Below are 13,002 nucleotides of genomic sequence, written 5' to 3' on the forward strand. Positions count from 1 at the left end.
GCCATGCCATTTCCACCTGGCGCCTCAGTTGGACCAGGGTTCGTGCTGGACGTGCAGACCGCGTGAGACGACGCTTCATCCAGTCCCAAACATGCTCAATGGGGGATAGATCCGGAGATCTTGCTGGCCAGGGTAGTTGACTTACACCTTCTAGAGCACGTTGGGTGGCACGGGATACATGCGGACGTGCATTGTCCTGTTGGAACAGCAAGTTCCCTTGCCGGTCTAGGAATGGTAGAACGATGGGTTCGATGACGGTTTGGATGTACCGTGCACTATTCAGTGTCCCCTCGACGATCACCAGTGGTGTACGGCCAGTGTAGGAGATCGCTCCCCACACCATGATGCCGGGTGTTGGCCCTGTGTGCCTCGGTCGTATGCAGTCCTGATTGTGGCGCTCACCTGCAAGGCGCCAAACACGCATACGACCATCATTGGCACCAAGGCAGAAGCGACTCTCATCGCTGAAGACGACACGTCTCCATTCGTCCCTCCATTCACGCCTGTCGCGACACCACTGGAGGCGGGCTGCACGATGTTGGGGCGTGAGCGGAAGACGGCCTAACGGTGTGCGGGACCGTAGCCCAGCTTCATGGAGACGGTTCCGAATGGTCCTCGCCGATACCCCAGGAGCAACAGTGTCCCTAATTTGCTGGGAAGTGGCGGTGCGGTCCCCTACGGCACTGCGTAGGATCCTACGGACTTGGCGTGCATCCGTGCGTCGCTGCGGTCCGGTCCCAGGTCGACGGGCACGTGCACCTTCCGCCGACCACTGGCGACAACATCGATCTACTGTGGAGACCTCACGCCCCACGTGATGAGCAATTCGGCGGTACGTCCACCCGGCCTCCCGCATGCCCACTATACGCCCTCGCTCAAAGTCCGTCAACTGCACATACGGTTCACGTCCACGCTGTCGCGGCATGCTACCAGTGTTAAAGACTGCGATGGAGCTCCGTATGCCACGGCAAACTGGCTGACACTGACGGCGGCGGTGCACAAATGCTGCGCAGCTAGCGCCATTCGACGGCCAACACCGCGGTTCCTGGTGTGTCCGCTGTGCCGTGCGTATGATCATTGCTTGTACAGCCCTCTCGCAGTGTCCGGAGCAAGTATGGTGGGTCTGACACACCGGTGTCAATGTGTTCTTTTTTCCATTTCCAGGAGTGTATAAAGAATTAAATATGCACTGAATCATTAATGACAAAGAAATGAGTCTTATTCATAAAATAGGATTCCACAGTGTTTCAAATCTGTAAGAAGGGGTGTAAATTAAAATATCTTTGTGATGTGATCACTGTCTTTTGCCTGTCTTCCTTCTTATGTCACTTTTTATATTATCTTTCCACTTCCTTGCACTGTACTGGTAAGACGCACACATTATTGTAAATTAAATGAAAATATCATTCATTCCTTGCCCAAACATTGCGTTATAATCTTTCATTTATACTAACGTCGCCTTTTATATTCTATTAAAAAGTTTTGTAACAAAATGTCGGTGATTCTTGCTGGATAATCGGTAATAACAGGGTTGGGCGAAATTTGTATAGTCGCCATTATGATCATCTTACCGAGATAACTACGAACTGTAGTCATTATTTAGACCCTGCATATCATTTGATTAAACGTCCGATTGGCCAGTGGAAATCAAGTTAGCGCACTTGAGATATTCCATATCGCCACAGTCTTGAAAGTACGAAGCCAATCCGAGAGAATTACATTTTGTGTCTTACAAATTTTAAATCCGTAGACATTTGGTCAATTTAACTCACCCGGATTCTATTAATCGAGTTAAAATCCAGATTGCGTTATTCACATTTGTTGTCCGTCTGTTGTGTTTCATGTGTTGGTTGTAGGTAGACGTATTTCTGATGAACTGGCGTTATTGCGCAGTATTATCTCTTTTTCCCTTGTAAGGTTAGTTTCCGCAAGCCAAAGACATATTTCCTATGAATAATTTGTATACACGAATCATAAGTGGGGTACCGCCGTATGTTTTTTAATACCCCTTTTGAAGTTTTTATTATTTGATTACTGGGGCGATTTTTTGTTGTTTCTTTTTGTTTTATATGACCTCCAGAGTTTGTACTATATTTAGCCATGGATAGCACATGTTTCTGTAGAATACATAATCGTGCAGAGAAAATACAAAAACACACATCTGCAGAACTGAAAGCTCAAGCCGTCAACTTTTTCCACAGCAGATGTTCACCAAATAGAATAATAAGTAAATTAGACGCACTTACGTAGTTAATTCACGCTACTTCCTAAATTTAATAATACGTGACACAGATAAACGAAAATATGAGACCTAGAGATTTTTCCCTATACTCTTAAGACAAATGACGATCACTTTATAAAGGCCAATGTCTTTAAAAACGAAAAGAGAAGACGCTGATAGAGGGAGAAGGTAACCCAAAGGCATCAAATTATGCAAAATTTTGATCGTTCATTGTCAAATTTGGAAAATGAAAACAAGTCGTGGTTCACATGAGCTTCTTACGCGCCATCACACTCACATCCAGGGAAATCCCAAATGTTGCTTCTATACAAGTGTAGAGGAAACGAATCAAGGTTAAAGCTGCGTCGAATAATGGTGGAAATCGTTGATCGGTCCAAATGCGTCTTCGTAAACCACGGCCTTGTAGTAACTTGAGCGTATAGTGCCGCGTAATGTCCATCTTTCGTTTGTTGAGACACAGCACACATCTCTTGCCATTGCAGTTTTCTGATGCTCTTGACTTCACGTAAGTAGTCTATATATGGTAATACTTGTTTTGTAAATGAAACTGCCTTTTCCTGCTGCTACTTAATTTATTTATCCCATACGCGTTTCGCCTTATCTTGTTCTAAGGCATCATCAGCGGGATTTATAACGATACAGTTTCGTTAGTTTTAGATTATTGAACAGTTCACGTCGCGATTTTTTATAAAAAAGTAATTACTTACGATTTGTACAAAAAAATCGCGACGTGCCACAGCGTACTACCATACTCCAGTCTACATAGAATAACCCCCCGCTACACCATGAGTAGAATGCTTTGATACGCTCCCCACCATACGCCGGCGAGAGAGCGAATTACATTTAATGATTTCTTGCATTTACCAACAATAGATTGTATGTGAGGCGCCCAGATCATCCGAGTGTCAAATATCAGTGCGAGGAATCGAGATTGAGATTTTATCGGGAAAGTATACTTTCCTCATGAGGCGTGATCAACAATGCGAGCAATGTTCTATTTGTAAAAAGGTACGATCACAGATTTCTCAGTCGAAATTTCCAACCCATTGTTAGACAGGCATTCATCGGTGTGTTCTACAGCAATGCCGGCCGCGGTGGTCTAGCGGTTCTAGGCGCTCAGTCCGGAACCGCGCGACTGCTACGGTCGCAGGTTCGAATCCTGCCTCGGGCATGGATGTGTGTGATGTCCTTCGGTTAGTTAGGTTTAAGTAGTTCTAAGTTCTAGGGGACTGATGACCACAGATGTTAAGTCCCATAGTGCTCAGAGCCATTTGAACCATTTTCTACAGCAGTGAGTAATTCCGTTTTACCCTAAATACACGAGTCTGCAGTTGAATAAACACAAACATCGTCTGCATATAGTAAAACTTTTATCGGGAAAGTGATTATTCGCTCTAAATCACAAGTATACGGAGTGTGCAAGAGAGGGCTTAAAATTGCACTCTGGGGCAGGCCCTGAGGGACAAGAAACTGACCGAGCATGTTCCTTTTAAATCTAATATGGATTTTCTTTGTGTGACCAGACAATGCCATATATCATCCTCGAAGGAATACCAAGATCCCCCAGTTTGTTCAAGAGAAATTGTGCCTGAACGTGATCATAGGCTCCCTTAACGTCAAGAAAAGAGGCGATCACAATTTTTTTCGTATGACGGGCTAAGACGATGTCCCTAGAAATCGAATATAGATGGTCAATAGCCCCTTTCCCTTTTCTAAATCCGTATTGACTCAGAGCTATTTTCAAGCCTCCATTCCAATCTCATTTTAACCATTGGTTCTAGCAAGACGACATCACGATGGGTCGATAGTAATAGGAGATATATGGATCTTCCCTATTTTTCAGAACTGGAATTATAATCTACTCCTTTCAAGTTTCCAGTGGGTCCTTTTCATTCAGTTCTGATTGAAAATGAACATTACCAAATCTTCTGTTGCTATGGGCAGATTCTCAAGCGTAGAATAATATATGGAATCAATGCCAGGACAGTTGTCACATGATGTTCTAATAGCATCGTTTAACTCTTCTTTAGAGAATTAACAAAGCAAGCTATAAAGATAATCATCTTCAACTGGAGGTACATAATGTTGGAATGGGGCCGTTGTAAGAGCGAGCGTATGGACATAGGAAGAGTGGGTGGCAGACGTCTGTTCCTAAAAGACTTTGCATTGTACCAAATGTTGGACATACTGGTTGCTTTACTCAGCGAAGAACAAAATTTAATCCAAGCTAGAATTCTGGCGATAGGTTTTCAGAGCACGTCGGCGTTTTGCAACTTCTCTAGAGCATTCGGGATTACACCAGGGAGGGGAACCTGCATCATAACAGTAAACGGTTTTCTCTTAGGATGCTGATATCCGCTGCGGATGCCATAGCATTTATTAAAATTTGATATACTTCTTTTTCTTGTAAGTTTCTCTTTATAGTTTCGAGGTTTCTTCGAACTTTGTCCCTATATTTGTCCATGTTGGCTCCTGAAGTTTTCAGCTTACTATTAGCAAAGAATATTCGTTTCTGATTTTAGGAAGAATTCCGCTCACAGCTGGTAAAATTGTTGTTTATTAAAACAGGACCGGTTTCGCAACTTTAAGCCGCATCATCAGGCGAACAGTGTTAAAAGAGCATAGTAATACCAATCACTCCTAGTCAAAAGTTACTGTTCACAGAATATCGCCGCGTGGTCTTAGGCTTCTTGTCACGGTTAGGGCGGCTCCCCCCCTCGGAGGTTCGAATCGTCCCTCGGGTATAGGTGTGTGTGCAGTTCTTAGCGCAGGTTAGTTTCCGTTAGAGTAAGTAGTGTGTAAGCCTAGGGACCGATGACCTCTGCAGTTTGGCCCAATAGGAGCTTACCACGAATTTCCAATTCACAGAATGTCGTCAATATTATCTGAATAGTGACTTTTGAATAGGAGCGATGGATATGCCTATGATCTTTTAACATTGTTCACCTGATAATTCGGCTTAAAGCCGCGAAACCGGTCATGTTTTAAAAAACAACAATTTTACCAATTGTGAGCGGAATTCTTCCTAACATCGTGCCCTTCAACAGCTGCGATTGTCGGAAATATAAAATAGTTTGTGGGAATTTTTGTTTAGTATCAACATTTATCTAAATGAACAATTCTACTGGTAAATGATCTTTTCCCAGTGAATCAGTTTTAACGGGAAAGTTAGTAAATTTGGTAAAACAAGGGTTGCAAAGCGTTATGTCTATTGCAGAACTCCTGCGGAAGGAAGCGGACATCAGAGTAGGAACTCTATCGCTGACTATCACTAGGTTGTGGTCTTCGGTAACATACATCAAATCCGTGCCATTCCTGTCTCTATTTTTAATTATTGTTTCATTTGAAGTTAACTGATTGAAGATCGAGTGGAAGTGCTTGTCTTCATTATTTTTGTAAGTGCTCTGGCGTTATAATTTGTTGTTATTAAAACAAAATATTTCGTCAGAAGCACACGCTTACACACCCCCAGCCAAGTAGCACTTCCCGCGAAATTTTGCGCCACATTTGCCAGTGATACCTGAAATGTGCATTCTAAGAAGTTACAGGGAATCGACTGTCGTAGCTGAAACGCTGATGAGCTACTGCAGCCAATGTCTCTTGAACAGGGTAGTTGGTGGACGGATCGACTAGCGGAAACAACCTCTTACAATTTAGATGAACAAAAGCAGAAGTATACCAGTTTTAATAACTGAAACTATAATAGTAACAATATAAGGGGAACTTACTATTTATGAAATAATAGAAAGTAGTTTTCTTAGTTGGTGAATGACGCAACAAATCACGAATACTTTTCAAATGTTTTACTTTAGTGCCACAACCGGTTTCGAGCTACCATTATTCAGATGGCTAATATTTTTAGTTACACAGATTTTATCACCAACAGCATGTCTTCTGAAACTTCCTGGCAGATTAAAACTGTATGCCGGACCGAGACTCGAACTCGGGACCATTGCCTTTCGCGGGCAAGTGCTCTACCAACTGAGCTACCCAAGCACGACTCACGCCCGTCCTCACGGCTTTAGTTCTGCCAGTACCTCGTCTCCTACCTTCCAAACTTTACAGAAGCTCTCCTGTCTTCTGCTCCCATAATGCACAAGAATGTTAGAGTATAAAGTGCCATTTTATGAGTTTTTCGATGATAAAAATACACTGAAGTGTTTCCAGTTCTTTACATACGCTTTAAGTCCCAGCAGATTACGATTTGCTTTGTTGTGGTCCATGTAGTTTTCCAGGTCGATGTACACTGAAGCACCAAAGAAACTGGTATAGGCATGCGTATTCAAATACAGAGATATGTAAACAGGCAAAATACGGCGCTACTGTCGGCAATGCCTATATAAGACAAAAAGTGTCTGATGCAGTTGTTAGATAGATTACTGCTGCTACAGTAGCAATTTATCAAGATTTAAGTCAGTTTGAACGTGGTGTTGTAGTCGGCGCACGAGAGATGGGACACAGCACCTCGAAGGTACGTGAACTGCGATTTTTCCCGTACGACCATTTCACGAGTGTATTGTGAATATCACGAATCAGGTAAAACCTCAAATCTCCGACATCGCTGCAGAAAAAGGTCCTGCAAGAACGGGGCCAGCGACGATTGAAGGGAATCGTTCAACTTGACAGAAATGCAACCCTCCCGCAAATTTCTGTAGATTTGAATGCTAGGCCATCAGCAAGTGTCAGCGTGCGATCCATTCAACGAAACACCATCGATATGGGATTTCGGAGCCGAAGGGCCACTCGTCTAACATTCATGACCGCACGACACAAAGCTTTACGCCTCGCCTGGGCCTTGGACTGTTGATGGCTGGAAACACGTTGCCTGGTCGGACGAATCTCGTTTCAAATTGTATCGAGGGGATGGACGTGTACGGGCACAGAGACAAACTCATGAACCCAGGGAACCTGCATGTCAGCAAGGGGCTGATCGAGGTGGTGGCGGCTCTGTAATGGTGCGAGGCGTGTGCAGTTGGAGTGATAGGGGACCACTGATACGTCTAGATACGACTCTGAAAGGTGAGACGTCCGTAAGTATCGTGTCTGATCACCTGCGTCCATTCATGCCCATTGTGCATTCCGACGGGTTTGGGCAATTCCAACAGGACAATGCGACACTCCACACGTCCGGAATTGCTACAGAGTGGCTCCAGGAACACTCTCTTGAGTTTAAGCAGTTCCGCTGGGCACCAGACGTCCCAGACATCAACGTTATTGAGCATATCTGGGATGCCTTGCAACATGCTGTTCAGAAGAGATATCCAACCCGCCTTACTATTAAGGATTTATGGACAGCTCTACAGAATTTATGATGTCAATTCCCTCCAGCACTGCTTCAGACATAAGTCGAGTCCGTACCACGTCGTGTTCGGCACTTCTGCGTGCTCACGGGGGTCCTACACGGTATTAGGCAGGGTTACCAATTTCTTGTAAGTAAATTACTGTGCCACTCCTCATAATATTCTTAATGTCAGGGTTGAGCATCATACACGTGCTATTTTTTGTTTACAATGCAGTGATTATAATTAGGCAAAGATACAATGATTTCAATGATTAATTTTTGAGCAAGGATGTATTTAGAGCAAATATGACATGTGACATATGCAAAATGTAGCATGTTAATAACAGAAAAATGTTTACACTCTAAGAGTAAATTATTATTACTATTATTATAATTATATTATTTCCTGCCAGTGGATCTTTTTCTTCATTTTTATTAGTTTTTTTTATTTTTAATTTTTTAAATTATTGACCAAGGATGTATTAAGAGCATATACGACATGTGAAATGTGCAAAATGTAACTTGTTAATAACAGAAAAGTAAGAGTAAATAATAATAATAATTATTATTATTATTATTTCCTTCCAGTGGATTTTTTCTTCATTTTTATTTGTGTTAGTGCTTGCCTTTTTATAATATTGTTGCAATATCATGATTAATTTTCTTTGTAATGTTTGTAAGTACCAAATAGAAATAATTATTATATATTATTTTGTCCATGTTGGATCTTGTTAAACTACGTGGCTATTTTTCAATTAAGACTGCTGTTGGAGAAGCCTTTAGGAACTTTGTAGATTGAATGGATGCAAGTCTTTGAATGCACACCCAGTGCAGTAATTAAATAAAAGAATTTTAAAACGATTAGTGGCTGGCAAAAGTACGTAGGCTTACATGGCCGGTGTCATGATGATTAAAATTCTTCCGGGTGTTATACCGCCTGATTGTATAAAATACTTTACTTGTAAACTATAGAATCGATGTTTCCACTATATTAAAAGGTCTTCCTCAGGGCAAACCTGGTTTTAGAGAAGGAAAGGTGCCTCTATTTAGTGCAGACAGTTGGTGTCAATTCATCATACTTGTGAAACTTTATTGCCCCGAGAATATAATAGGCTAGTCATTATGAAAGAGAAAGGCTAGGAGGAGAGCTATTCGTAGACTATCCCGCTTGTCTGTGATTGGCGACTGTTTGCCAATTAGCGCTTGGATTCCGGTGGTTATGGCTTTTTCTTTTCTCAGGTGTGCATGAAAATGCTCTGGCAATTCTTCCTTAGCTGTTTACTTAGGCTGTCGCGTCTGTGCCCAGTGAGGCTTCTGCCCTGCGACCGTACGTGGCACGTTGGACTGACATAACGGGCAGCCAGGCACCACTAGTTGGTAGCCATGCTATACTTAATCAAATCAGTCGCCTCTCGTGTTTTGCGTTGGCGATTCCACGATTTTTTCGCCAGCAAACGGGCTTCCTGGAACAGGGTAGGTTCTTCATAGTCATGGTGGTGTTCCGTCATTGCCGATTTATTGAGCTGTGCTAAAGGCATATAGTATTCAAGTGCTGCTACTCGTTTCTGGTTTGCCTCCCTGTCTCACATTAGCAGGCAGCTCCGCTCTCACAACGTCTTTCGTACACTCCTGCGGTGTTTAGTTCATGATGGAACCTATCATTCGTGGAACCTGTATCTGCTGCAGAAAATCGGTTTGAAACCTCATTGGCGGAGGACGTTGCCTAGCCGTTCACTGGCGCTCTTCTTCTTTGATGTTATTAGTACCACTTGTGGGTCAGGCACCAGTATTCGGCGTACGCAGAACAGAATATTTCTGAGGTGGATGATCGTGGCTCTCCACATGCAGATATCGATTTGTGTGGGTTGGCTTCCGGTATGTTTTGTGTCCAAGCCTACCCTCGGCAGTTGTATGTACCTCCATATCGCGGTTGCAACGAAATCAACTCATCAAGTAGTAGCCACTTTCGTAGAGACTTTCACTACAGCCAAAAATCATTTCTTCTGTAAGAAGACCGCTACGGTCGCAGGTTCGAATACTGCCTCGGTCATGGATGTGTGTGATGTCCTTAGATTAGTTAGATTTAAGTAGTTCTAACTCATAGGGGACTGATGACCTCAGATGTTGAGTCCCATAGTGCTCACAGGCATTTGAACCATTTTTTTGTGTAAGAAATCACAAGAAGGAAGCTAAGCAGCACATTTCTTACGACAGGCCAGGAATCTCATTGTCTGGAGTAGAATTGTCTTCAGTGATGAGTCCTGCTTCGAACCGAGCTCCGATGAGTAATAAAGATGGTTCTGGAAACGCCACGGACAGCGATCGGATGCCATCCTGCCTATTTGAATAATGGTAATAAAACCTATAGCTGTATTAGAATCCAACGTCGTTTATTCTGTTTAACACGTGCTACCAGTTTTGACTTCATCTTCGGGCCCCAAGCATAACCTGGCATCCACAGCCGCAGTGATAGAGACCAACGAATTCTTCAAATGCGAACAGTTATCAAGCATGTACGCCAGTACATGCAGCGAACGTACGTGTTTGATAACTGTTCCCATTTGAAGACATCGTTGGTCGTTGTCATTGCGGTTGCAGATGGCAGGTTATGCTTGAGCCTGAAGATGATGCCTTTGGACGAAACTGGCATCATATGTTAAAAAATAACGACGTTGGATTCCAATACAGCTGTTGGTTTTCTTATCACTATTTAAGTACTTCATGTCCAGCTGCTGTCCCACTTTCCTTGACGGATTACCAGAGGCCGCTCTGACTGTCGCCCACAATACGTCCCGAAAACAACGTTTGATGGTCAGTGGTGCCACTTTTTTTGTTGTCATCCACGACACCCTTGCACCTCAGCGGCTAGTCGACTGTATTCTATTATCCGTTTTGTTGACCACTCTGGTTTTACATTTCAGCAAGATAATGCCCTCCCGCACACGGCAAGAGTTTCTACTGCTTGTCTTTGTGGTTGCCAAAACCTACCTTGGCCAGCAACGTCACCGATCTCTCCCAAGTTGAGGACGTTTGAAACATTAAGGGCAGGGCCCCCCAACCAAATCGGAATTTTGAAGGTCTAACACACCAACTGGTCAGAATTTGGCACGATATCTCTTAGGACATCCAATAACTCTCCCATCAATACCAACCCGAATAACTGCATTGGGGCCAGAGATGGACCAATGCGTTACTGACATGCTCAGTTTCTGAGTTCTCTATCTTGAATAAATCATCCAGTATTTCTGAAATTGTGACGATTTGTTTGTCTGTTGATGAACATCACACCTACCGATTTCTGTCTGATTCGGATAATTCTTTCGAGGAGTACCTCTTTACTTTTGTTTGAGAATGTGCCTATGTACGAGATGTGATACACACATTTTCACGTTTGATTGTGCTACTCCCTATTAATTACTATTTAAGTAAGATGTTACTGTGTCCTTGACATTCTCAATTCCTTTAAATCAATTTGCGTGATCGTATGGGGTGCTTCCATTCTCTGCAGCTCACCAGAAATCGGACTGTAGCATCTATGGGTATAATAAACAGCGCAGCTATCACTGCGCATTGTGTACTAAATTTCTCATCGTGTACCTCCAAATCGCCTACAAATCTAATCACGCATTGCTCCTACTATATTACATACGCACGAAAAGTATACTACTGGCCATTAAAATTGCTACACCACAAAGAGGACGTGCTACAGACGCGAAATTTAACCGAGAGGAAGAAGATGCTGTGATATGCAAATGATTAGATTTTCAGAGCATTCACACAAGGTTGGCGCCGGTGGTGACACCTACAACGTGCTGACATGAGGAAAATTTCCAACCGATTTCTCAAACACAAGCAGCAGTTGACCGGCGTTGCCTGGTGAAACGTTGTTGTGATGCCTCGTGTAAGGAGGAGAAATGCGTACCATCACGTTTCCGACTTTGATAAAGGTCGGGTTGTAGACTATCGCGATTGCGGTTCGTCGTATCGCGACATTTTTGCTCGCGTTGGTCGAGATCCAATGACTGTTAGCAGAATATGGAACCGGTGGGTTCAGGAGGGTAATACGGAACGCCGTGCTGGATCCCAACGGCCTCGTATCACTAGCAGTCGAGATGACAGGCATCTTATCCGCATGGATGTAACGGATCGTGCAGCCACGTCTCGATCCCTGATTCAACAGATGGGACGTTTGCAAAATGGCTCTGAGCACTATGGGACTTAACTTCAGTGGTCATCAGTCCCCTAGAACTTAGAACTACTTAAACCTAACTAACCTAAGGACATCACACACATCCATGCCCGAGGCAGGATTCGAACCGGCGACCGTAGCGGTCACGCGGTTCCAGACTGAAGCGCCTAGAACCGCACGGCCACACCGGCCGGCGGACGTTTGCAAGACAACAACCATCTGCACGAACAGTTTGACGACGTTTGCAGCGGCATGGACTATCAGCTCGGAGACTATGGCTGCGGTTACCCTTGACGCTGGATCACAGACGGGAGCGCCTGCGATGGTATACCCAACGGCGAACCTGGGTGCACGAATGGCAAAACGTCATTTTTTCGGATGAATCCAGGTTCTGTTTACAGCATGATGATGGTAGCATCCGTGTTTGGCGACATCGCAGTGAACGCACATTGGAAGCGTTTATTCGTCATCGCAATACTGGCGTATCACCCGGCGTGATGGTATGGGGTGACATTGGTTACACGTCTCGGTCACCTCTTTCTTGCATTGACGGCTCTTTGAACAGTTGACGTTACATTTCAGATGTGTTACGACCCGTGGCTCTACTCTTCATTCGATTCCTGGGAAACCTTACACATCAGCAGTATAATGCACGACTGCATGTTGCAGGTCCTGTACGGGCCTTTCTGGATTCAGAAAATGTTCGACTGCTGCCCTGGCCAGCACATTCTCCAGATCTGTCACCAACTGAAAACGTCTGGTCAATGGTGGCCGAGCAACTGGCTCGTCACAATACGCCAGTCATTACTCTTGATGAACTGTGGTATCGTGTTGAAGCTGCATGGGCAGCTGTACCTGTACACGCCATCCAAGCTCTCTTTGACTCAATGCCCAAGCGTATCAAGGCCGTTATTACGGCCAGAGGTCGTTGTTCTGGGTACTGATTTCTCAGGATCTATGCACCCAAATTGCGTGAAAATGTAATCACATTTCAGTTCTAGTATAATATATTTGTCCAATGAATACTCGTTTATCATCTGCGTTTCTTCCTGGTGTAGCAATTTTAATGGCCAGTAGTGTAATAATTTGTTATTTTCTACCATACGTTTGATGATATTTTAATGACCTGCAGTGTGCTACGGAGGGTAGTGCCCATGTCTTAAATGACGAGGCAGATTCCTGATCAATCTAGGAGGTAGGCAGCAGGCTGTATTCATAATTTAAGTATAGACAGTCAGTTGTTAATATCTGTGGACAGATGAGAGAACGTGTTGAAATGGCTATCTGTTG

The 13,002-nt window shown here is 43.8% G+C and overlaps 1 protein-coding gene and 1 non-coding gene across 2 annotated transcripts in view; both read right to left on the reverse strand.

Moving 5' to 3' along the window:
* Positions 1-13,002, reverse strand: part of LOC124803440 — a 1,230,576-nt gene that overhangs the window by 489,016 nt on the left and 728,558 nt on the right. The window lies entirely within an intron of this gene.
* Trnas-cga lies at positions 6,165-6,239 on the reverse strand. Its single transcript has one exon. It is a non-coding gene; the product is annotated as a tRNA-Ser (tRNA).

This window comes from Schistocerca piceifrons, chromosome 6 (assembly GCF_021461385.2).
Source record: "Schistocerca piceifrons isolate TAMUIC-IGC-003096 chromosome 6, iqSchPice1.1, whole genome shotgun sequence".
Classification (NCBI taxonomy): Eukaryota; Metazoa; Arthropoda; class Insecta; order Orthoptera; family Acrididae; genus Schistocerca; species Schistocerca piceifrons.